At 43.6% G+C, this 22481-nt stretch overlaps 1 protein-coding gene across 4 annotated transcripts in view; it reads left to right on the top strand.

Moving 5' to 3' along the window:
- Positions 1–22481, top strand: part of CREB3L2 (cAMP responsive element binding protein 3 like 2) — a 228908-nt gene that overhangs the window by 146730 nt on the left and 59697 nt on the right. Inside the window, exon 1 of one of the 4 annotated variants that reach the window (XM_042925849.1) lies at positions 7765–7829. The exons of the other annotated variants lie outside the window; for them this stretch is intronic. The gene's annotated coding sequence lies outside the window, so the exon portion shown is untranslated. Of the gene's footprint in view, positions 1–7764; positions 7830–22481 lie in introns of those variants that run through there. 4 annotated transcript variants of the gene reach the window in all.

Raw genomic sequence — 22481 nt, 5'->3', positions numbered from 1 at the left:
TGAATAAACATTAAAAATAAAAAAGAAAATGTAAGTTTCTTACAGAAACAGGTTTACTTTTTAAGGCTACTTTTCTCCTTTAAATAAAAGTCAAATAATAGTTTACTTTTAAGTTCAAAATAATTGATGAATAAGATTATATTTCTTTGTTAGTTTAAATAAAACCCATGTTTGACTTTAGTAGTGGTTGTGTTATGGCAAAACTGCTCACAAATATGCACACTTAGCCGGTTGTGTTCCTGTGAATTTCAGATGGTTCCCCTTCCTGATGTCTTCACAGGTGTATGCTTTGGGTTCAGAGATAATTGGTCCAGTGATGTCTTTTATTAGGTAATTGGATAATAAGCTAATTCTAATGATCTTATATTTTTGCTGCTTTCTATCTCTCTGTAAGTCGCAGAAAGGCTTTGGTCAAAGTCCATAAAGTTTGGCAGTATTGCATGTCACAGCTACGCCTTTTTCTCTCTCTCCCCCTATGTGTGTGTGTGTGTGTGTGTGTGTGTGTGTGTGTCTATATATAAATATTTTTATTTTTGCATTTATTTATAGTCACTCTGTTTTAAGCCTGCATTGTCATGAGATGTCTACGTTATGAGCTCAGCACTTACTATTTCATAGAGCTTGTGTTACATAATGGAAAATTCATGAGCTGTGAAATCACACAGCTGGTAGCTTAAATCCTAGCTCCAGCCCAGTCACACCCTGTGACCGTGGCAAGTTACTTAACTTCTCTGAGCCTTGGTTTACTGCTCTATAAAATGGGTCTAACCATACTCTCCTAATGGGGTGGTTGTGACCATTCACGTATAAGCAGAAGTTACTGCTGTTGTGTTGTTTTGTTAGAGGACTACAATGGGGATTCAAAGTAATGGGAATTATGAAAATTAGGACCTGGAACACGGACGGGTTGACTTTTGAGAAGGGCAAGGGAATGGAAGTGAGTTACTGAGGTATTTTATCATCCCATTTTCTGCTGCATTGGTAAGCCCAGTAATAAAGTTACTTTAAATTTTCTAAATACGGTTCTCACTTCCCTCGTGGAGTGGTAAAGGATGAAGTTTATCTAGGATAGTTTTATTTGGTCTTGAAACTTTTATTTTACACCATGATTTACACTCACCTCATTTGTGGAATATTTGGGAAATCATTGGTCTGGTTTCTCATCTTCAAGGAGTTGAATGCCATTTGAACACGTGAGTATCTCTTTCAGAAAGTTTTTGGGAATGGTGTATGAGTTTTTGCTGAATTACATATTAGTGACTTCAAGCATACACCCATTTATTTAGCTCAGGGTTCTGTGGACCAACAATTTAGACTTGGCTCATGTAGGTTGTTCCTCTGATGATCTCAGCTGGGCTCACTCATGAATCTGTGGTCTGTTGCTGGTCAGCTAGCTGCTTCTGAGGGTGGCTGGAGATCAGTTAGAGCGAAAGAGGAAGGGAATGGTGGGGATATGGGGTCTTGGTTCTCTCATCCTCCAACAGGCCAGCCCTGGTGTATTCACATGGCAGCCCATTTACATGAGGTAGATTGGGAGGGTCAGACACTCTTAGGGCAAGTTGTGCCCAGCTTCAGAACTTGGACAGTGTCACTTCCACCACAATCTATTGGCCAAAACGACTCAAAACGTCATTACAGGGGCACCTGGGTGGCTCAGTCTGTTGCGTGTCCGACTTTGGTTCAGGTATGATCTCGTGGTTTGTGCATCCAAGCCCTGCATTGGGCTCGCTGCTGTCAGTGCAAAGCCTGCTTCAGCTCCTCTTTTCCCCACCCCCCACCCCGTCCCTCCCCCCATCCCACTCTCTCTCTCTCAAAAATAAATAAAACATTTTTTTAAAAAGGCCATTCCAGAATCAATGAGCAGAGAAACAGAGACCACCTCTTAATGAGAGGAACCACACAATATGGAAAACATTTTTGCAACCCTCCCAGATGAGGACTCTATGCTCTATGATCCTCATTGACAGTTCTGGTTCCTTGGAGTCAACAGATTCTTTCTCTTCTGCTTTAATTTGCATCCTGGGGCGCCTGGGTGGCTCAGTCGGTTAAGCGTCCGACTTCAGCTCAGGTCATGATCTCACGGTCTGTGGGTTCGAGCCCCGCATCGGGCTCTGGGCTGGTGGCTCAGAGCCTGGAGCCTGCTTCCGATTCTGTGTCTCCCTCTCTCTCTGCCCCTCCCCCGTTCATGCTCTGTCTCTCTCTGTCTCAAAAATAAATAAAACGTTAAAAAAAAAATTAAAAAAAAAAAAAAAATTTGCATCCTTTTTTTGTTTTGTTTTTGTCATTTGATATTTTCAAGACTGAAAAGAGATGCTTACGTTATCACTTCCCTTCTATTTTGGCCAGAGCTCAGGTTTGTAAAGTGCTGGCACCTGAGATTGACCCTGGCCCCATAGGCCCTTCCTTGGATTTCCTCCCTGACCAGATCCCCTCACCCAGATCTAGGCAGTGGGCAGGCAGAGTAGGGACAGGTCAGCTGGATGACCTGGCTGGACGCTGCTCAAGGGGCCCTGGCTCAAGAGCAGTTTCTTCATTGTCCTCTGTTGCAGAAGGTCTGACATGCGAAAAGGAGCAAGAGCCTCCCCACTTAATTGGCTGGATCTCTTGGAGCATTTAGACATTGCATTGTAGCAAAAGCTAGGCAAATAAGGTAGTTCCTTAAATAAAGTTGTTTTGAACTCTTTTTAATCCATCAGATGATCTCAAGTGGCTAGGTTTGTTTTAAGTAGCTAAAGATTTATTTTCTGATTATTTTGAGGGAGTAGAAATTCTAATCATCTTCCACAGACCCCAGAGATCTTAGTGGTTTGTCTCTAAATCCGAAACTTAATGGGATCTTTGTTTTAAAAATATGAATGTTCTTCTAACTTGTTTTAGACTATAAAGTCTGTTAGTCATAGCCTTGGCCTGTATGCCTTGGGTAACGTAAATTTTCTGAATTGTCTTCTGGTCTATAAATTCTAAACTCAACTATATTGCCACTGACTCCAGGGAATTGCACAATCAAGGAAGAAAGAAGGGCCCAGGAGCTGCCTGCTTCTCAGTGACCTTGGAAGTTTGGCACAGTGATGACCTGTATTTAGGAGAAAACTGGGAAGTGATTGGTTCGGTTTATAGCTCCTTAAGATGTCAGTGGGTCAGGCCTGCTGCAGAGCATGCCAGACATGATGCTTTCACCTTCCACGAGGAGATGCTGTATGATGATCATTATTCTACCCTATATTAGAGCAAAAATTAGTAAGAGCTCATCTGAAATGTTTTTACTTGTGAATCAGTTATTACCTTGACAAGGGAAAGAGGTAAAGGTCATTGCATTTGCCATTCTTCTTTTATACCCAGCCGTCTTTCTCCAGGCATGTTCAGGAGAACTCAGGAAGCAGGTAAACTGAACGGAGGGAATAGGAATTCTTTAGGTTATCAGCATATTCTTCACTTTCTAAAAATAAAGAAAAATGAACTGTCTTCTCTTGAGTTTAAGGCTTCTTGATTAGTTGAGGGAATGGCCTGGTTGTTTACCTGCCTGGCAGGAGGTAGTCAGGGCTGAACTGAAATTTTGGTGGGAAGGGTGACTGTAGAGTGGTTGACTGTAGAGTGACAGTCAGGATGTGGTGCAGAAGGGCAGAGAAAGCAAAGGGCTGTGGCTTTCATCAATTTATCAAACATTTATTTGGCTTCTGCCATGATGAGGCACTGGGTTAGATCCTGGGGTAACTTCCTTGAAGAGCAGGAGATAGGTGTAAAAAAATGCACAGAGTAAGTGATAAATTCAGTAGAAGGAGCACACATAAGGGCTCTGGGTGCACATTGGGTGCACAGCGACCTGACTCCCTGGGTGAGTAGGAAGAGGCTGGGTTATGTGTCGGGAAGGGGGGGGCGGGAGGTGGAATTCTGGCTGCCGCACCTGGTGCGCAAAGGCAGGGAGGAGTAACGGTCCTTGCATGTTTGGGGAAATCTATGTCCTTGTGTTTGGCTGGATCAGAGCAGGGGCCCTGTGAGTGCACAGGCAGGGAGAAAGGGAAGACAAACATTCTGAGAATTTTAATGCCCATCAGGGGGAAATTGGATGAAATTCACACACAGCTGGTTTTAGAAAGGCCTCTATTTTACAAAATGAAACCGGTTCTTCTCTAAAAGCAGCTCTTCAACAGCTTGGTTAATTGAATTTTGCCACTTTTCCTGCAAGTGGCAGATCCCTTTTCCTAGAAAAGGGTGACTAGGTTCATCTAGCCCCGGGTCGTGTTTCACCTGCTTGAACGGTCAGGCGAAGCATTGTGCTGTATGTACTGATCATAACATTTAGAACCTGGACGGTGAAATACAAATTAAAATAACTTTGGTCATTGTTATTTGGTGCTGTTTCAGTATGGCATTTCTGGGCTCTGGCTTCTCGAAAACTACTCAGCATGGCATGCTAATGGATTGTCAGGCCCCAAAGATGGCAAGCACAGAGTGAAATGACAGTCGGAAAGGGGCTGAGACAGGCTGGAGAGCTTTTGTGAATATGGGGGAACCTAGTTTTGATTTGATGTTTTACAATTGAAAGTGTTCAATTATATCAAAATTGTGTGCTTCTAGTTATATCTTCTTCACGTCACACAATTACTGCTTTTTTATTTCATTTCCACTTACTTCCAAGGAGGAAGCAACTATTTCTAAATGATTTTAAGGCCTTTTTAGGTTTTTTTAATTAAAAAAAAAAATTTTTTTTCCTGACTTGAAGTTTTACATTCCTGGGGAGAATTCACTGTTCTCCAAACATGTGGCATCTACCAGCACTTGGTGACAGCAAAATCTGAGTCCTGGAATCAAGTGCTTGAGTTAGTGTGTTTTTGAAGCACCGGATTAAGAATGATTTTCAGCAGACTGAAAGGTACCCAATGAGAGAAGATAAATTTTACTTGGAATAAGAAAGACTAAGACTCGAGCGGTCTCATAGAAGCTCCCTGTGGGGCTTTGAGAAATGGTTTCATCTGTCTGAGCTTCAATTGTCATTTCCTTGTGGTATGTGTCTCTTTGAGTTTTGTCTGTAACATTTCAGTTCTTTTTTTTCTTCTAGAGAGAGAGAGCGCACACAAGAGGGGGAGAGGGAGAGAGAGAGAGAGAGAGAGGGAAGGAGAGAGAGAGAATCTTAAGCAGGCTCTATGCTCAGCATAGAGCCTGATGCAGGGTTTGATCCCACAACCCTAGAATCATGACCTAAGCTGAAATCAAGGTTTGGGTGCGCTGGGGCACCTGGGTGTCTCAGTCGATTAAGGGTCCAACTCTTGCCTTTGGCTCAGGTCATGACCTCACTGTTTGTGAGTTCGAACCCCACATCAGGCTCTGTGCTGACAGTGTGGAGCCTGCTTCAGATTCTCTCTCTCCCTCTCTCTCTGCCCCTCCCTTGTTTGTGCTCTCTCTCTCTCTTTCTCAAAATAAATAACTCTTTTTCTTAAAAAAGAAAAAAGAGTTGGATGCTCAATCGACCCACCCAGGTGTCCCCAGTTCGTTTTCTGAAAATCGGAGTCTGACATCGCACATTTACATTTTAAAAGTCTGGGTTTCAGGGGTGTCTCCTACATTATTTTCTGGATTTCTCTCTTTTCTTTTTCAAATGATTTCCTAATTAGAACAAAATTTTAATCACAAATTATAAGAGAAAGTACCCAGGTGCTCTCACATATTTTTAGGTTCTGTAAGAATTTTGGACCCTGATGTTCATGTTGGCTTGAGGTGACAGTCCGGAGGAAGGAATCCTAAAATTGCCACTGTCACACTTGTCCTGTGGCTCTTAGCAAACTAGCATGTGACTTGCTTCTATACATAAGGATCTTGCTGCTTGCTTCCTAAAGGAAATGTCTGGAACACCTCCTTTTTTATTTATTTATTTATTTATTTATTTATTTATTTATTTAATGTTTTTATTTATTTTTGAGAGAGAGAGAGAGAGAGATGGAACATGAGCAGGGGAGGGGCAGAGAGAGAGGGAGACACAGAATCTGAAGCAGGCTCCAGGCTCCAAACTGTCAGCACAGAGCCCGACACAGGCTCAAACTCGTGAACTGCGAGATCACGACCTGAGCTGAAGTCAGATGCTCAACCGACTGAGTCACCCAGGCGCCCCTGGAACCCTGCTTTTCCTGTTGGATGGCTTCCTCCTCAACGAAAATGGAAAGTGAGCAAGGGTTTCTAATGATGGAGTGGTTGTGTATGTACTAACCACTTACAAAAGGCTCATCTGGTAAGGATTACACGTCAAGGGGCGCCTGGGTGGCTCAGTCGGTTGAGCCTCCGACTTCGGCTCAGGTCATGATCTCACGGTTTGTGAGTTCGAGCCCCGCATCGGGCTCTGTGCTGTCAGCTGGGAGCCTGCATCCTGCTTTGGATTCTGTGTCTCCTTCTCTCTCTGTCCCTCCCCCACTTGTGCTCTGTCTCTCTCTGTCTCTCAAAAATAAATAAATGTAAAAAAAAAAAAAAAAGAATTACAGGTCAAGAAAGTAACTGGTTTACCATGGCCTTCCTTTATTTACCTCTGAATGTAGGGTGAAGAGGTGGGGGACTGGGGTCTCTGTCAGTGGCTGTCAGAGGAATGCTGTTACTGTAGAGTTTATTTGGTATCCAAGAAGAACCCAGGCTCTCCATGTGACTATCAGGGTGGAGAATCTCCTGCAGACGGTGGCTCAGTGCAGTTTTAAAGCAGGGACACACAGAGCAGGGTTTCCTGAGTCTGGGTTCTTTGTGACTCAGGTTGTTGAATGACTAAGTATGCCTGTGCTTAGGCAATGTCTGCAGTTTTCTTTCTACCCCTCTGAAGGTTGAGCAATGGTCCGGGTTTGCCTGGGACTGAAGAGTTTTCCAAGACTCAGGATTTGCAGCGCTAAAATCAGGGAAGTCTGGGGCAGACTGGGGCAGTTGGTCGCTCTCCCTCCGGCCCCCCTGCCGGTCTCTCTCTGTTTTGCTTCCTCTCACTGCTACACAAAACAGTGAGCAGCCCTAACACTTTGCGCAGCATTCCAGATGAACTTTACATGTGACCGACCTAGGGAACTGGGCAACACAGAACGACCTGTTTTTTAAATAGAAGTGCTCCTTAAGTAGTTCAGACTTAAGGATGACTGACTGTATAGTGGGTGACACCACCCTGCAGTGTCCTGATGATTTCTTTGCATTGCTTTTCCTTTGGCTGAGCGTTTTTGAAAATTGAAGCGTGGGGCCACTGCAGGCCCCACGCACGGGGAGCATACAGGCACCTCTGAGGTGACCCCTCCCCGTTCCACTCCTACTTCCCCTGGGTGCTACTGGTTGTCCCCACCTGGAGAGCAGGTGCAGTTGTGAGTGGTGGATGGGGTCCCTGGGATTAGCTTGCTAGTCTTTTTTCTTTTTTTTCTTCAAGAAAATGATATACAATTCAAGCAAATTAAGTAAACACTGAAATCCTCTACCTTTGTCCCCAGAAGTTGTTCAAGGCTACAGACCATTTCCCAGTTTGGGTTGTCATTTTAGCCATCCCTCGTGCGTGAGCAGAACGCATACAAACCTGTATCCCAAGATCAAAGGGCAGAATTCTGATTATGCTCCTGGAACTTCAGAATCCCAGACAGAAGCCCGTGCAGGGGGCCTCTTGAGATTTTGATCTTCTTTCCATTAAGAGTGACTGGATTTTTTCTTCCTGTGATTCATCAAGAAAGTTCCATTTATCCTTCCATGTTTGCTGCTGCTCACAAACCCCTCCTTCTTTTTCCGTCCTGGTGAAGTTACATGCCTGTGTGATGTTACCGGGCTGCGTGAAAATCCAGGATCATCCTGGGCGTCAGGCAGTTGCCTAGAAACCAACATGAAAACAGGATTAGGTAAAGCATTTTTTCTATATTACAGCTGCTTTCTGATTAAGACATGATGTTACAAATAGCTCAGTATGTATACCCCTTTACAGCCTTAAAACACATATAAGTGAAAAAAGAATTTTTCAACAGAGACAAAATGATTTTTCCATAGTCACATTTCAAGGTGCTCACCACCAACCCCAATCTCCTCTCCTCCGCAACCCCACTCGCCCCTCCCTTTCAGGAGGGTCACGTGTTGGGGATCCTTGGCCCTGTTAGAAGAACATTAACATAAACCAACAGCAAGTCTGAGACACTATTATTCTTCCATCAGTCCCTCAACCTCAGCCAGGCTGGCGTGTGTATAGAGAAGTCAGAAGGCTTTGCAGTAATTTAGTTATGAAGAAGGAATGTGTTGTGTTGGGTAGCAATGAATCAGCTAAGTGATAAGCACGTTTTTACCAGAACACCATGAAGGGCTAATCCCACTTTAAATTGACTGCAGTGAGTGAGAACTAAATCTCTAACCCTGGACCCTGCTGTGTCTCAGGAAATTAGTTGGGATGGGGTAAAGGGACACAGAGGAATGTCTACTGAAAAGACTTATTAAGTAATTGACATATTCCCAAACTCCTGGAATAAGATAGATAGGTAAATGATGACTGCTGGCTTGGGGTCAAAGGAGAAAAAGGAATCAAGAAAACCCAAGAGTCAGTAAGTTAGCAAATATTTATTGAGCTCCTCCTATCTGCCAGTTGGCCCTCCTAGGTGTGGTGGGGGTGGGGTGGGGTGAGGTGGCTGTGAACAATGAGCCACACAGATGATATATTCTAGGGAGGGGGCAGGGGTCGGGCAATAAAAGCTGGAACAGATAAATAAATAAGATAATCGAAGATAATGGGAAATACCATGAAGATGATAAAATAGGGGGATTATGGGGTTGGAGGCACAGGCCCTGCCTTTATGGACTGACATTTGAGGTGAAGGACTGAGACTCTGAGGGCCTTGGAACAATGTCATATCAGCAATGGGGAAGTAGGGCAGGAGGCTGAGTATACGGTAGGGATAGAAATCAAAACACGAAGAGAACCTTCAACGTTGTTGGACGGTAAGTCCTATCTGTATTAGGAAGATCATTTTCAAGTTTCTCAGAAGAGTGAATCAGATTAACATCACCAGTTCTCCAGATGGTTTTAATTACGTTTGCAAGTGTTGCCCAATGTTGGATTAGTCATAGAATTGACAGGAAGGACTTTTGTACTTTTCTCACTGATATTAATGGTGGGAATCATTTTGCATTTAAACTTTCATTTTTTTTTAATTAAAAAAAATTTTTAACGTTTATTTATTTTTGAGAGAGGAGAGACAAGAGTGCAAGCGAGGGAGGGGCAGAGAGAGAGAAGAAGACAGAATGTGAAGGAGGCTCCAGGCTCTGCGCTGTCAGCACAGAGCCCAATGTGGGGCTTGAATTCACAAATCGTGAGATCATGACCTGAACCAAAGTCTGATGCTTAGCTGACTGAGCCACCCAGGTGCCCCTAAATTTTAATTTTTAATCTATGGAGATAGCATTAGTGAAGTTGGAGAAATAAAAACAAATCTGTAATTCTGCTAACCTGGAGGCACTGTTATCTACTTTGTATATTCCCTCCCAGTCTTTTTCATGATTTTGATAGAATATGTGATTTTAGAGAGTTAATATGTAGCTCTTTAAATGCATAGCACACATTTTCCCATACTTCCTCAAATTTATATTCTGTGCTTACAAATTTTAATGAATAAATATAGTCCCTTCTCGTTTGGGGGGTAGTTATGTCCTGTAAAGTTGCTGTGAACACTGAATCAACAAGTGTTAAATCACTGCTCCTAGGGGAAATATAGGATTAGGTTCCTATGAGCCTCTGGTCACAATATTTTCATTTCTCTATTAATACATAACCTTGTTTTTTGTGTGTTTCTGTAAAAAGACACCTTATTTAATATATTTTTAAAATTCATTAGCATTGAACTCATGCTGGCAGCCCTGTAACTCATCCCTGAACAACGAAGCTTACCTAACACACATTTTTTTCATAAGGCACTTCACGGCTTTCTTGCGCTTAGAAACACTAGCCAGCACTCAGCCCCACCCTTGGGTGCCATTTTAAACAGCAAAATCACTCACCCAGAGCACAAAAATGTGAAAAATGTGCCACTAAATAGACCATGTAAAGGACACTTGCTTACAGTATGAGATCTGGAACAAGAAGGCAGAGCTTGAAGCCCTGCTGAGACTGTGCACTGAGGATACTCAAAATGTTGCTACTCTGAGTGTATCTGGGAATGACTGAAAGCACCACAAGTATGGATTTGGGGTTACAAATAAATTTTGGCAAGCAGGTGAGTCAACAAATAGGGAATCTGCCTAGAATGAGGATTGGCTGTGTATGCTATTGTGCTGATTGGCTGTGCCATGAATAACTGAGCCATAAATGACTCACTGTGGAAGGTCCCAACACACTGCTCTGGTGTTTGTGAAGCCTTTATAATCCTTCCTCACCCCTCACCCCAAACAAACCAAATCCTGGAAAAAGCACTACTAGGGAGTAAGCTCAGAAGCTTGGGGTAGGAAACAGCCCTCCAAGCCTCAGTAGGGGATAAGGGAAATCATTCTACCTTCCATTTATGAGGGCTGTCGCCATTTGCAAAGTTCTTTGATGTGACCTATGTAATTTGATCTTTACAATGACCCAGTGAGGGAGATGGAATTGTTCCTTTCATTTTCCCAAAAAAGGCAAATGTGAGTTGATGGTAAGCATACCTGGCCTTACCTATCTTTTTGAAATGACTATCAGTGTTTCACCCTTAGCAGAGGTCCAGAGAGTGAGTCTTGGTCTTTTCTGTGACCACTTCTTTCCTGGTGAGAGTAGATCTCCCCAATGGAAAACACAGTGCCTGTCATACGGCTCCCAAATGCGTGACAACATCCACCCACGTTTTCACCATAGGGGAGTCAAGGGGCGTGATGGAAAGAATATGGTTTTCACAGTCAGAGGAACTGATTTTGATTTCCTGGCTCTGCCCCTTCCTCAGCTGTGCAACTCTGGCCAAGTTGCAGAACCCCTATGAGCTTGCATTTTTTCATTGGTAAAATGGGGATAATGATACCACTTAACTCATATGTTTGTTGTGAAGCTTTAATGAAATAATACATTTAGCCAGTTTCCCATTATTCCTCTGATGATGAGAATTATGTTGACAAGGAAATAGATCCTGAGAGAAGATCAGTAAGTAATCTTGACAGTGACCTTTCCTTCCTGGCATCTCTGCCTGGATGGAGATTACCACCTTCAACAGCACCATTATTAAATAAACAGCGTACATTGGCTTCTGCATCAGTAAATGTCTGAGCTCACATCATTATTTAGTTTTAACCTTCTGTAACACATTACTTTCCCCTAGTATAAGAAATATAAATGTTTCAGAGTAAACATTAATGAAGTCTACCTTAGGTTTTTTGCCCTAATCTTGACGGGGATATTGACAAGCTTGATGTATGTGTTGGCTTTGAATGAAGTGATGGAAGGGGCTTGCTAATATCTCACACCCAGACCAAATAAATGGTGTGGGAAGAGGTTAGTGCAACACAGGCACCCATTCCATTGATGGGAAGAGTGAAATATACAGAAGTGACTTGCACAGTAAGATCCCCAAACTAGATAAAGCATTCCCAAGCAGCCAACCTTTGAGTCAACTTTACTAGGGCTGGGGTGGGGGGGCGGGGAACGTATAAAGAGATTCCCTTTGTTCTGATAATTTTATACTTACGTGAGAATATGTGGGTCCTTAAGAAAATGTTTTGAGACCTAGTTTACACTGATACAGTACAGGTGTATGTTTCTGGCATTATTGTTTTAACTTCTGTATGACATTAGCAGAAGAGGAACCCCAACTGCTCGAGTACTCTCATAGGGTCACCGTAAAGTTCACAATGGTGGGGCTGATTGGGTCAGCAATCTGAATGTGAAACTCCAGGTCCAAGTGGCTCTTTCTTTCTGAACTTTGATAGCAGGTATCTCCCTGAGAGAAAACATTTGTTTTTGCTGGCTTAGCCTTTGAGATTACCCTGAAACCAGTGATCTTTGGATCCTGATGTGAGCTATTGACTCATTTCTCAACTACATAGAGGGGTGCCTTCATGTATAACGTGTTTAGGAATTTTCCCATTCTTCTGTGAATGTCCCACTACATTTCTGATGACTCATATACGGCCATGGGTAATCCTGGGACAGAGTAACAAAGCTGACACGGGCAATTTCCAGGGATCATGCTGGTTTTCATTATCATCACTAGAAGTCATGTGAATGGCCATTTCCTCATCCTGTTGTGCAGGTCACAAAACAAAGACAAAATACATTTGATACACCTTCTAGGAGCTGGCACTCTAAGACAAATACATTGATGGTAAGTGGTCGGCTTATTTTCATGAAGTTATTTTTCAATAATATGCTAATATTGATGCCTGTGGATTCAATAGGAAAATTCAAGCTAAGGAATTCTTGTGTTGAGCCCAGCGCACATTTGAATAGTCAAGAGAACCCTCTTAGAGGTAATATTTACCTCCACTGATTCATGTTGGCCCAAGGCAATTCGGTATTCTGTTTTCTTCTGTTATTGGCCATGGGCATCTATAAGTAGCACTTGTAGACCCTGAAATCCTATTACATTTGTTTTTTTCTAATTTTATAGTGTATATTTATATGAGACAAGCTGCAGGTAAGGTTTGGTCACAACTGTGCTGCTTTTCTGGCTACTAACAAGATGAAGCTTAGGCATTAGCCGAGAAAAATAGATTAACCGTGAATCAAGTTTTGGCATAATGTAGTACCAGGCTCAGTCGTGGACTACTGAGCATGTTTTAGGCAGTCCTAGTGGGCCTTGAGCTGCATGACATTATTTCTGTATCTCCAGAATTCAGCACAGTTGCCTGATACAATGAACTCTTAATATGTCGTAGCTGAGTTAAAGCTGAAGAGGTCAGAGAAGAGGGTGAGACATAGGAACAAAGAGACCTAAAGATGATGATTGACCCAGAAGTGTTATCTTGTGAGATCCCCAGTATGAGGCTTAGGAGAGGAATTGTTGAAGTCGTATGGGGAGGTGCCTGGTTCATCCATGGAGCCAGAAACCAGAAGGGGACAACCTGGGAGGGGTGCTGCAGAGTGGAAGGGCCCCAGGGCTGGTTAAGGTGCCAACTTAAGTGCAAGTCGGGCCAGAGGGAAACTGGCACAGTTGTAAACCTCCTGCTAAGACAGGGCCAGGGAGGGAAGCAGCTGTGGAGATGAATATTCCAGAAGCTACACCAGCCAGCCCAGGATGTGACTAGCCTTCAGTTAACTTAGAGCAAGAAATAAGTCCTAAGTAAATGTGTCTACTTCTTTTATTTCAAAAATCCCTTCTCTTTCTTCCTCATGGTTTTCTTGTAAAAGTTTCTCTAAAAGAAAAAAGTCAGCTTCATCTTGGCCAGGAAAAAGAGACTTATCCAAACCCAGATCTGTGGTCTGACAGGCTAGGTATGAAGTCATAGCCGCCATCTTGGCCTGACTTTCCAAAAGGAGGCAAAGCATCAGGTTCAAGAGCTAGGACTGGAGCACTTTGGACAAGTAAGGGGCAAGGCCACACTCTTCAGTTTGAGGCTGACTAGAAGGCTCACAGATTCTCCAGGCCCCACATTTGTCCTTAGGATTCACTTTTCCTGCACACAGTCATCTTCAAAAATGTGTACAAGAAGAGCATGGGTGACGGAGTGGACAGACACAAGGCCAATCAGTGGGTGTAGTAGTTTTCTTTTGCTACGTAACAAATTACTACCAACTTACTGGCTTACACCAACATGTGTTTTGCATATGGTTTCCTTAAGTTGGGAGTCTGGGCCCGATTTAGCTACGTCCCCTCAGGGTCTTACCAACCTATAGTCCAGTGTGAATTGGGGCTGCGGTTTCCTCTGAGCATGGGATCTCTTTTGGGGCTTACGTGGTTGTTGGCAAAGTTCAGTTTCTCGCATCTGTGGGCAGGCCTCTTGACTGCCTGCTTCTCCCAGACCAGCAGGAGAATCTTTTTCTGACTTCTAGAACTTCTTTGAAAGGGCTTCCCTGATTAGGCCAGACCCATTCAGGATAATCTCTCTTTTGATGAACTTCAAATCAGTTGAATTGGGACCTTAGTTATATCTGCAAAATTGCTTTTCATCATGACGTAGCCTGGCTCTCATAGGAGTGCCATCATATTCCCAGGTCATACAGGCCACACTCAAGGGAAGGTGTTCTTACAGGGTGCATACACCAGGGAGCAGGAATCTTGGGATCGTCTTAGAATTCAGCCACCCACGGTGGGTGAGAGAGAGTGAGTGGCCATTGTTAGTCTGTTCTCTCCATGTAGCAGACCATAATTTGGGAAGGGGGAATGGGGTTGGAGAGCAAGGATCGAAGGTCTTTGGGTATTTTTGGCTGGTGGCCCTAGTTCATGAGAGAACAGAAACTACCACTGAATACAATCTAAGGATAAGAGCTTAATTACAGTGGGCTCAGGGTGGAAATTCTGAAATTCTGATTTATAATGGTGTTATTGTTGGGGCCATGGTTGGGAGACGTTCCAGGGCCCACCCTAGTGGTGAAAAAAGGAACTCATTTCCAGCGTTTGCATTTCAGTTGCACACAGACTACCCCCTTGAAGCTGTTTTTGAAAACAAACCCCTCACGTTCACTTGCAGGTAGCTGTGCTTGTTGGAGAAAGGCCCAGTTGTGGGGCCTGATTGCCCTCACTGTGGAGGACAAAATTGAAGAGATTTCTGTGCATTTAACATTTAAAGTGCCAGCGGGGAGGGGTACCTGGGTGGCTCGGTTGGTTAAGCGTCCCATTTCAGCTCCGGTTGTGATCTCGTGGCTCATGAGTTCCAGCCCCACGTTGGGCTCTGTGCTACAGCTCAGAGCCTGGAGCCTGCTTCGGATTCTGTATTTCCCTCTCTCTCTGCCCCTCTTCCCACTAGCGCTTTGTCTCTCACTCTCTCCTTCAAAAATAAACATTCAAAAAATTAAATAAAGTGCCAGTGGGGAAAACACCCAATGCTGTGAGTTGGGGTATTGTTGTCCTACAGAGCCTGTTAAGCCCGGGCCTCCCAATGGGTTTTTTTTTTTTTATATATATATGTCAGGAATGAAATATAGAAAATCTGCCTTCTGGGCAGAAAATGCTGTCCTCTAGTCAGCTCTCCTCACTGTTATTTGTTCCCTGAGGGCTATTTAATCTAGGTCTCACTTGATTCAATTAAATGGAGTCTGTTTTTAAAAAACAAATGCTTTCTCCCCATTATAAACCCTTGGGTTTGGGGGCACCTGGGTGGCTCAGTTGGTTGAACATCTGACTCTTGGTTTCACCTCAGGTCATGATCCCAGAGTCGTGGGAATGAGCCCCATGTCAGGCTCTTGCACTGAGCCTGGAGCCTGCTTGGGATTCTCTCTCTCTCTCCTTCTGCCTCCCTCATCCCCCTCGTGCGTGCTCTTTCTCAAATAAAAAAATAAAAAATAAAATAAACTCCTAGATTTTCAGCATAGAAAATATAAATAGGAATTAAAAAATGCATCTGTTATACTATGTGACTAGTTACACATCTGTTACCAAGCAGAAATTTGTCAACATTTTGTCAGATCTCTCTCCATACATTATAGCATTTGTAGATAATTCTCCATAATTGAAAAATAAAGGGAATTCAGTTTTGGTAATGTGTTTTCTTTTTGATACGTATTTTCCTCATTTTAATGTATTCACAAACAGCTTTCTACAATAGCATTTTATTTATTTATTTATTTATTTATTTATTTTTCCAATAACATTTTAAATATCTACTTACTTATATCCCTGCTTACCTTAGCATATTGAAATAACCTCATGTGGACTGTTTTACATTTTGGATGGATGATAAATACCAAGTCAGGGTTATCCACCTTTGATCAATAAATCTTTCTTAGTATTTAAAAAAAATTTGTTTTAATGTTTTATTTTTACTTTTGAGACAGAGAGACAGACAGACAGAGTACGAGCAGGGGAGGGGCAGAGAGAGAAGGAGGCACAGAATCCGAAGCAGGCTCCAGGCTCTGAGCTGTCAGCACAGAGCCCCACATGGGGCTCAAACTCACGAACTCATGCACTCAGATCATGACCTGAGCAGAAGTCGGACACTTAACTGAGCCACCCAGGTGCCCCAGTAATTCCTTCTTAGTGGTCGCAATCCTGCTGTGTTTCCCAGTGCTTGCTTCACTTATCTGTGTGTTAGGTGCTGTCCTGTCATTGATAGAGTGCCTGCTGCTTGCAAAGGCAAAACTTGTGCTTTATGTTTACTTTTCCCCTAGTCCATCCCCACGGTTACTTGTAAAGTTTTTAAATACCTCTTTTGTGAGCGAGAAGCCCTCATAAACAAACCACTTTGTTGAGACTGGTGTATTAGCCCTGGCACGATTTACTAATTTTACTGCACGTTGCAGACATCACGAGTCTGTGAGGTGCCCCAGTGGCACCTTCGTTCCACACACAGACTCTGTGTGCAGCTTTGTGAGTGGCTGTTTTTCTTTCCCTTTCCCTTTCCCTTATAAACGGGCTGCTGGTGGCAAAAAATCTGTTTAAACAAAGGTGAGGAAAGGATCAGACTTCAAAGGTTAGAGATTTAGCCTATTAGAAAAACTGAGCTTTGCAAATGTTGAGAGTGTTAGGATTCATGGGGAAAGGGGCCCTCAGATATTAGTGGGTAGTGAGGCCATGGAGGGAGAACAATCCAATGACCCAGACAGCCATCAAGGGAACGTTTTGACATAGGGCTGCATTTCCCATGAATCATGAAAACAGACCCACGGAAGAACCGGAAGTAACATAAACATTCTTTGTCATCCAGCTGGGTCTACATCAGAAGTTCCCTTCTTTGGTTTTTAGAAATACATGGTAGATTTTTGGTTGTCCTCATGCTGGGGAGTGAGAACCTACTAGTATTTAGCATCCGGGGGCCCTGTAATATGCAGGACAATTTCAATCTCTGAAGAATCTTTTTACCTGGAATACCAACATGGTCTGGTTGAGAACTTCTCACCACTTCAGAATGTTTGGTTTCTTCTAAGGAGCAGAGCAGAAAACATGATACTCTGGCCATGGATTTTTCTGGGGCTTCCTAGAAATTGTCTATTCCTTTCTTTCTTCCTCATTTCCTGTAGTGGTTCAGTACAGCTAGGCTGCAAGGATATTGGTCTAGGGGCCAGGAGAGAACAGTACAACACTTTTTAGGTTGGGTATTTCTCTCCGTCTATACTTGGCCTGCAAAAGTTGAGTCATTTTTTCTGGTAGAATCCTGTCTGGTTGTTTGTGTCCTGGGCCAGCTGTTGAAAGGCAGAAATTAGCCAAGTGCCGTCCAGCTGTTAGCTCAGTCATCCTTAGGGGTACGAATTCTTTGCCAAAAGAGCCTCAGGAAAGGCCAGAGGGAAGGAGTTGCAGGGAACAGTGACTCAGACTTAAGATTTGTTTTCAGGCTGTTTTATTCCCCTTGGTGAGGAGAAATGGAGGCCGCCTACATCATAACTGTTCTCAGAATGTTAGAGCTGCAGGGGGCCCGGGAGACCAGCTGGTTCTACTCTTTTATTTTGTATTCTAAGAAAAGAGACCCAGAGAGGTTAAATGACTTGCCTGAAGTCACGGAGCTGGATTGTGAGAGAGCTACATCTACATCAAGACCTATTTAGTTCCAGGGGCGCCTGGGTGGCTCAGTCGGTTACACGTCCGACTTCGGCTCAGGTCATGATCTCACGGTCCGTGAGTTTGAGCCCCACGTCGGGCTCTGTGCTGACAGCTCAGAGCCTGGAGCCTGCTTCAGGTTCTGTGTCTCCCTCTCTCTCTGACCCTCCCCCGTTATGCTCTCTCTCTGTCTCAAAAATAAATAAAACATTAAAAAAAAAAGACCTATTTAATTCCAAATAGAGCATTCCTCCTACTACACCAGCAGCTGCCCTTTTGACTTCTTATTTTATTTATTAATGAAACTTTGCTGACTTTCTTTCCAAAACATTCCCCACCCTCATTAAAGCATTGCATCACTATTGCATTCAAACCTGTTGTCATTTCTGAGACCATTGGCTACAGTGCGGAGCGAAAAAGCACCGCTAATGACCAGAGAGCAAATGTTCCCTACTTGTGACTCAGTAAGCAAGTATCCACCGCTGTTGAATAATGAAAAACACTGGAGAAGCATTGCTCTACATTCTCTCTTGGGAGAAAAATGCTCAATTAAGCTGTTTAAGCTTTTACATGTGAGGTTTGCACGTCGTTTCCCAGAGGGACTGCAAAATATCTTTAGTTTGCTTACTCTCCTAACAACTCCAAGATCGCTACATTCCATTCACGGTCTTTCTTAGAAAGAGAGTGCTAGCTGTCTTTTTTTCACCTTCATTAGACATTCTCCAAGTCTCCCAAGGTCAAATGAAAAGAAAGGGCAGGGTCGTAGCTATATGACAGGGAATATCAGTCTGGTGGCCACAGCACTAGACGGATGCCTTTTGAAGCACCTGGACTCTACTTCTAGAAGAAGACTTGAAAACCTGTAAATATCCATCTTGGGGAATCTTTGGCTGGCTGCTGTTTACAATCAGGCCAGGTATCTTTGAGCCTCTCCAGGACAATTTTTCACAACCAAGTTGCCCTAGTCTTCTCACTTTCTGCTAGCTCTGTCATGGATTCTCAGTTGCCCACTGGGGATGATCTCTTTCTTCTCACTGGCTTATTTTGGGTTTTCTGGGTCTTTTTTGTCAGGTGTGCCACCAAGTGAGCCCTAGATAATCCAGTTTGGCTGTGACCAGTTCTCTTTCAAAAGTTTGAGGAGTTTCCATGAAAATTATAATTGCTGGATAAAATGAAAAGGCTCGAAAAAACATGGATGTAATCAGAGTGATGACCTATGGAGGAATATCAGGGTTTTAGATTAGAGATATGGGCCTGGTTTTCAAAAGGGGAAGAGGAAGATTTATCAATTAGGAATTGACGAACTAAACACTGAGCCTCTTGGTAAGCGAATGAACAAACTAGAGTCTAGTATGAGATCACAAGGAATCAGCCTCACAATCTTTTATCGTGTTAATAGGCTGATAGATCAGAGAAATGCTTAATAATTTGTCCCCCTTTCAGCAAAGTTTGTAGCAATGATAACAATAAAACAGCTAGCATTTATTGAGCCCTTATTAGTGACAGAAACTGCTCTAAGTGAATAAACGTCATGTTTTGCTTCTTTGGAGGGTGTACCTGAGCATCTCTTAGCTTTAGCTTCTTCATTTAAAATAATGGAGTTTGCCTTTCCAATCTCTCTCTGGTCTCACCAGTTAGCAGAGAGGTAACTGGTGGTTCTTCACTCCTCACTGTGCCAAGATTTCTGTCCTGACCAATCTGTCAAGCTCCTGGATTTAACAGCATTCGGAGATAGAAGGGGGTTCATGACCTCAGCTGGTTGAGTTTCATAAAGAGGAAGGGTCATGGAAGGGCAGACATCCAGCAGGTGCCATGCTCCCAATATTTGCAGTTGTTAACTGGCAGGTCAAGAGGAGGGAAGAAATAACTATCTATGTGGGTGACTTTCATGTTCATAGCCCATTAATGGTTCTCGCCCAGTTTTTATTTACGATATTATATCCAGATCAGGCTCTCTATGAATTCATTTTATCTTCTGACAAGTGTGAAAGGCAGATTGCAGTTTTCCTAGTTTCAGATGGGGTAGAAAGCATGAGTGATTTGCTCAAGGTTACTGCTAAAAATTACAGAGCTGATCTAGAACATACGTGTTCAGACTCATGATGCCAGTGGATGGAACACTCCTTCAGAGGGTTAGGAGCCTCCGGTACATTTCAGCAGGCCAGCATGCCAGGGAGGTGAAACATACATGTGAGATCTGACAGAGCAAAAGTCTAAGTGGCTTTAAGCCAGAACCTGCCTGGATCTCTCAGTTTGGCAACCTATGGAATTCTTGTTGCTCTTATCTGGGGGTGAAGGGGTACCAGCTGGCAGTGAGTCACTCCCTGTGCATTTGGACAACAAGGCAGATAGTACCTTGTACTCTTGAAGCCCTTTCTCTTTTCCCTAGCATAGCACTTTAGAGATGAGATGATCTCGGTAATCTGACGGCATATCTGGCTCATAAATAAATAGGGCTCAAGGGAGTATGCCAATTTTTTTTTCCCTGAAACTTTTATGGCTCCTTTAATTTTTCACACCTGACATCCTTGACATTGGCTCTTGAGATAGAATTGTCCCATTGTGAAACATAGGTCCTCTTCAAAGAATTCCATGAAGGAAGTCTGTGGGACTCTTCAGTCATTCGTTTGGTGATCCTATGACAGTCTCCATCTCTCTGGTCACAGAATCAATGGTGTAAAGATTTCATATATTGTCCCAAATCTCAGTTTTCTCAAATTAAAATGACCAGGTATTTCTTCAAGCATCATCAGTCTATGATCTGGAGCCTGTTACCACAGTCAGAAGCTTTTCTAGAATGGCAAAAATACCAGAGTTTGGTTGTTTTAAGGTAGGACTCAAGAGAATACAAACAAAAGGGGCACCTGGGTGGCTCAGTCGGTTAAGCATCCGACTTCAGCTCAGGTCATGATCTCGTGGTTCGTGGGTTCGAGCCCTGCGTCGGGCTCTGTGCTGACAGCTCGGAGCCTGGAGCCTGCTTCGGATTCTGTGTCTCCCTCTCTGCCCCTCTCCTGCTTACACACACACTCTCTCTCTCTCTCTCTCTCTCTCTCTCTTTCTCTGAAAAATAAATAAACATTAAAAGAAATACAAACAATGAATATCCTAGTTTATGCCTTCTTTGAAGTTAGAGGCCCCGAGGGAATGCCCTGGGTGTTTCCTGGTAAAGACTGGAAGGTGTGTGATGGGGAGAGAGATAAAGTCGTTTTCTGTTTATTTTTTTAATGTTTTTATTTATTTTTGAGACAGAGAGAGACAGAGCATGAACGGGAGAGGGGCAGAGAGAGAGGGAGACACAGAATCGGAAGCAGGCTCCAGGCTCTGAGCCATCAGCCCAGAGCCTGACGCAGGGCTCGAACTCACGGACTGCTAGATCGTGACCTGAGCTGAAGTCGGACGCCTAACTGACTGAGCCACCCAGGCGCCCCATTCGTTTTCTGTTTAGAGTGGAAAGCACCTGAGAAGAGAAGGAGGTTTTATGTGTAGAGGAGGCGGGAGGCACAGTCAAAAGAGACTGGCCAAAACAAGCCTCCCAGCTGGCTTATATCATAAGAGCATAAAAGGGTAAAACTACAAATTAAAAGTCAAGCACAGAAGGAGGGGTATCAACAAGGGTTATAAAACACCAGTTAGGAGGAAACTCTTCAGGCAGTTTGGGAGATGGTGAATAAGAAATTTACATTTACTTTGCCTCTGTGGGGAATTTAGACTCGGATTGAATTATGTTGGGAATTTTAAGTGTGGGCCGGTTAAAAGCACACCTGTTGGCTTTGGCATGTGGTATACATCTGGCAGAAAGCCCTGCTGGGTTTATGGGGCGCCTGAGTGGCTCAGTCGGTTAGGCGTCCGACTTCAGCTCAGGTTATGATCTCACACTCTTTGAGTTCGAGCCCCACGTCAGGCTCTGTGCTGACTGCTCACAGCCTGGAGCCTGCTTAACATTCTGTGTCTCCCTCTCTCTCTGCCCCTCCCCTGCTCATGCTCTGTCTCAAAAATAAATAAAAACATTAAAAAAAAAAAAGAAAGAAAGCCCTGCTGGGTCTCTAGTGCTCCCACGGGCGACATGGAGGCAGAGTCTGGACTGCGGGACTGGGCAAGTCAAGACCACCCGTGCACTCTGTGGCTCCAGCGCTGATGGAGAGAACAGAATGGCAAGTGCTGGACTGCCTCCACCCGGGATGGTTGGCTTGACCATGATTTTGAAGAGCTTTTATTTGTGGGGGAGATTCACCTGTCTGTAGCGGAAGGAAGATACAAGAGAAGGACTCCAGGGGATGGTTTGAGTTTCTTAATCAAAGAGGACTACTCCATGTGATATGGATTATATGTAATTTCTGGGATAGCTCTGACTGCTCTAGAAGGACCCTAAGAATTTCCTCTCACAACATGAGGAGATATCCTAATCTCAAACTCAAATCACGATTCAAAAAGCATCTGAGAATTAGGAATCTTGTTGCTGAGTTCTCTGTATTGGTGACAGGGACGCAGCATGAGACGCTGAAAGTAAACGGGAATGGAACTGGAAACCAGGAATCCCACCCTTTCCTCCATAGTCCCCAGGCCAACCTTCTACATTATTCTTGATCTTGTCCAGATCAGACACAATGATGATGTGGAAGTGTTTTGTCATGCGTAAAGCACTAAGCGTTCAACATGGCTTATTTTTATTATTATTATGTTTTCTTAGTTTTATTCCTGTAGGAACTCATCCGATCCTGTTAAGCCATAGAAGAGAGGCCTTCCTCCAGGCTAAGGCTAGTTTGGGTTTGTAGTATCTGGATGTTCTAAGAAATACATTTTGGGGCATTTGCTACTATATATATGAATGAACCAAGAAGTAGGCAGATTGGATTTCTTTGTGTCATTTAACTCTGAGTCTCTGAGCTCCCCTGTGCCAGCAGGAGCCACCCACAGGGTGTTTCTCCCTTTATC

Source organism: Panthera leo, chromosome A2 (assembly GCF_018350215.1).
Source record: "Panthera leo isolate Ple1 chromosome A2, P.leo_Ple1_pat1.1, whole genome shotgun sequence".
In the NCBI taxonomy this organism is placed as follows: Eukaryota; Metazoa; Chordata; class Mammalia; order Carnivora; family Felidae; genus Panthera; species Panthera leo.
The sequence above is the reverse complement of the archived record's forward strand: the minus strand, read 5'-3'. Positions and strand labels throughout refer to the sequence as shown.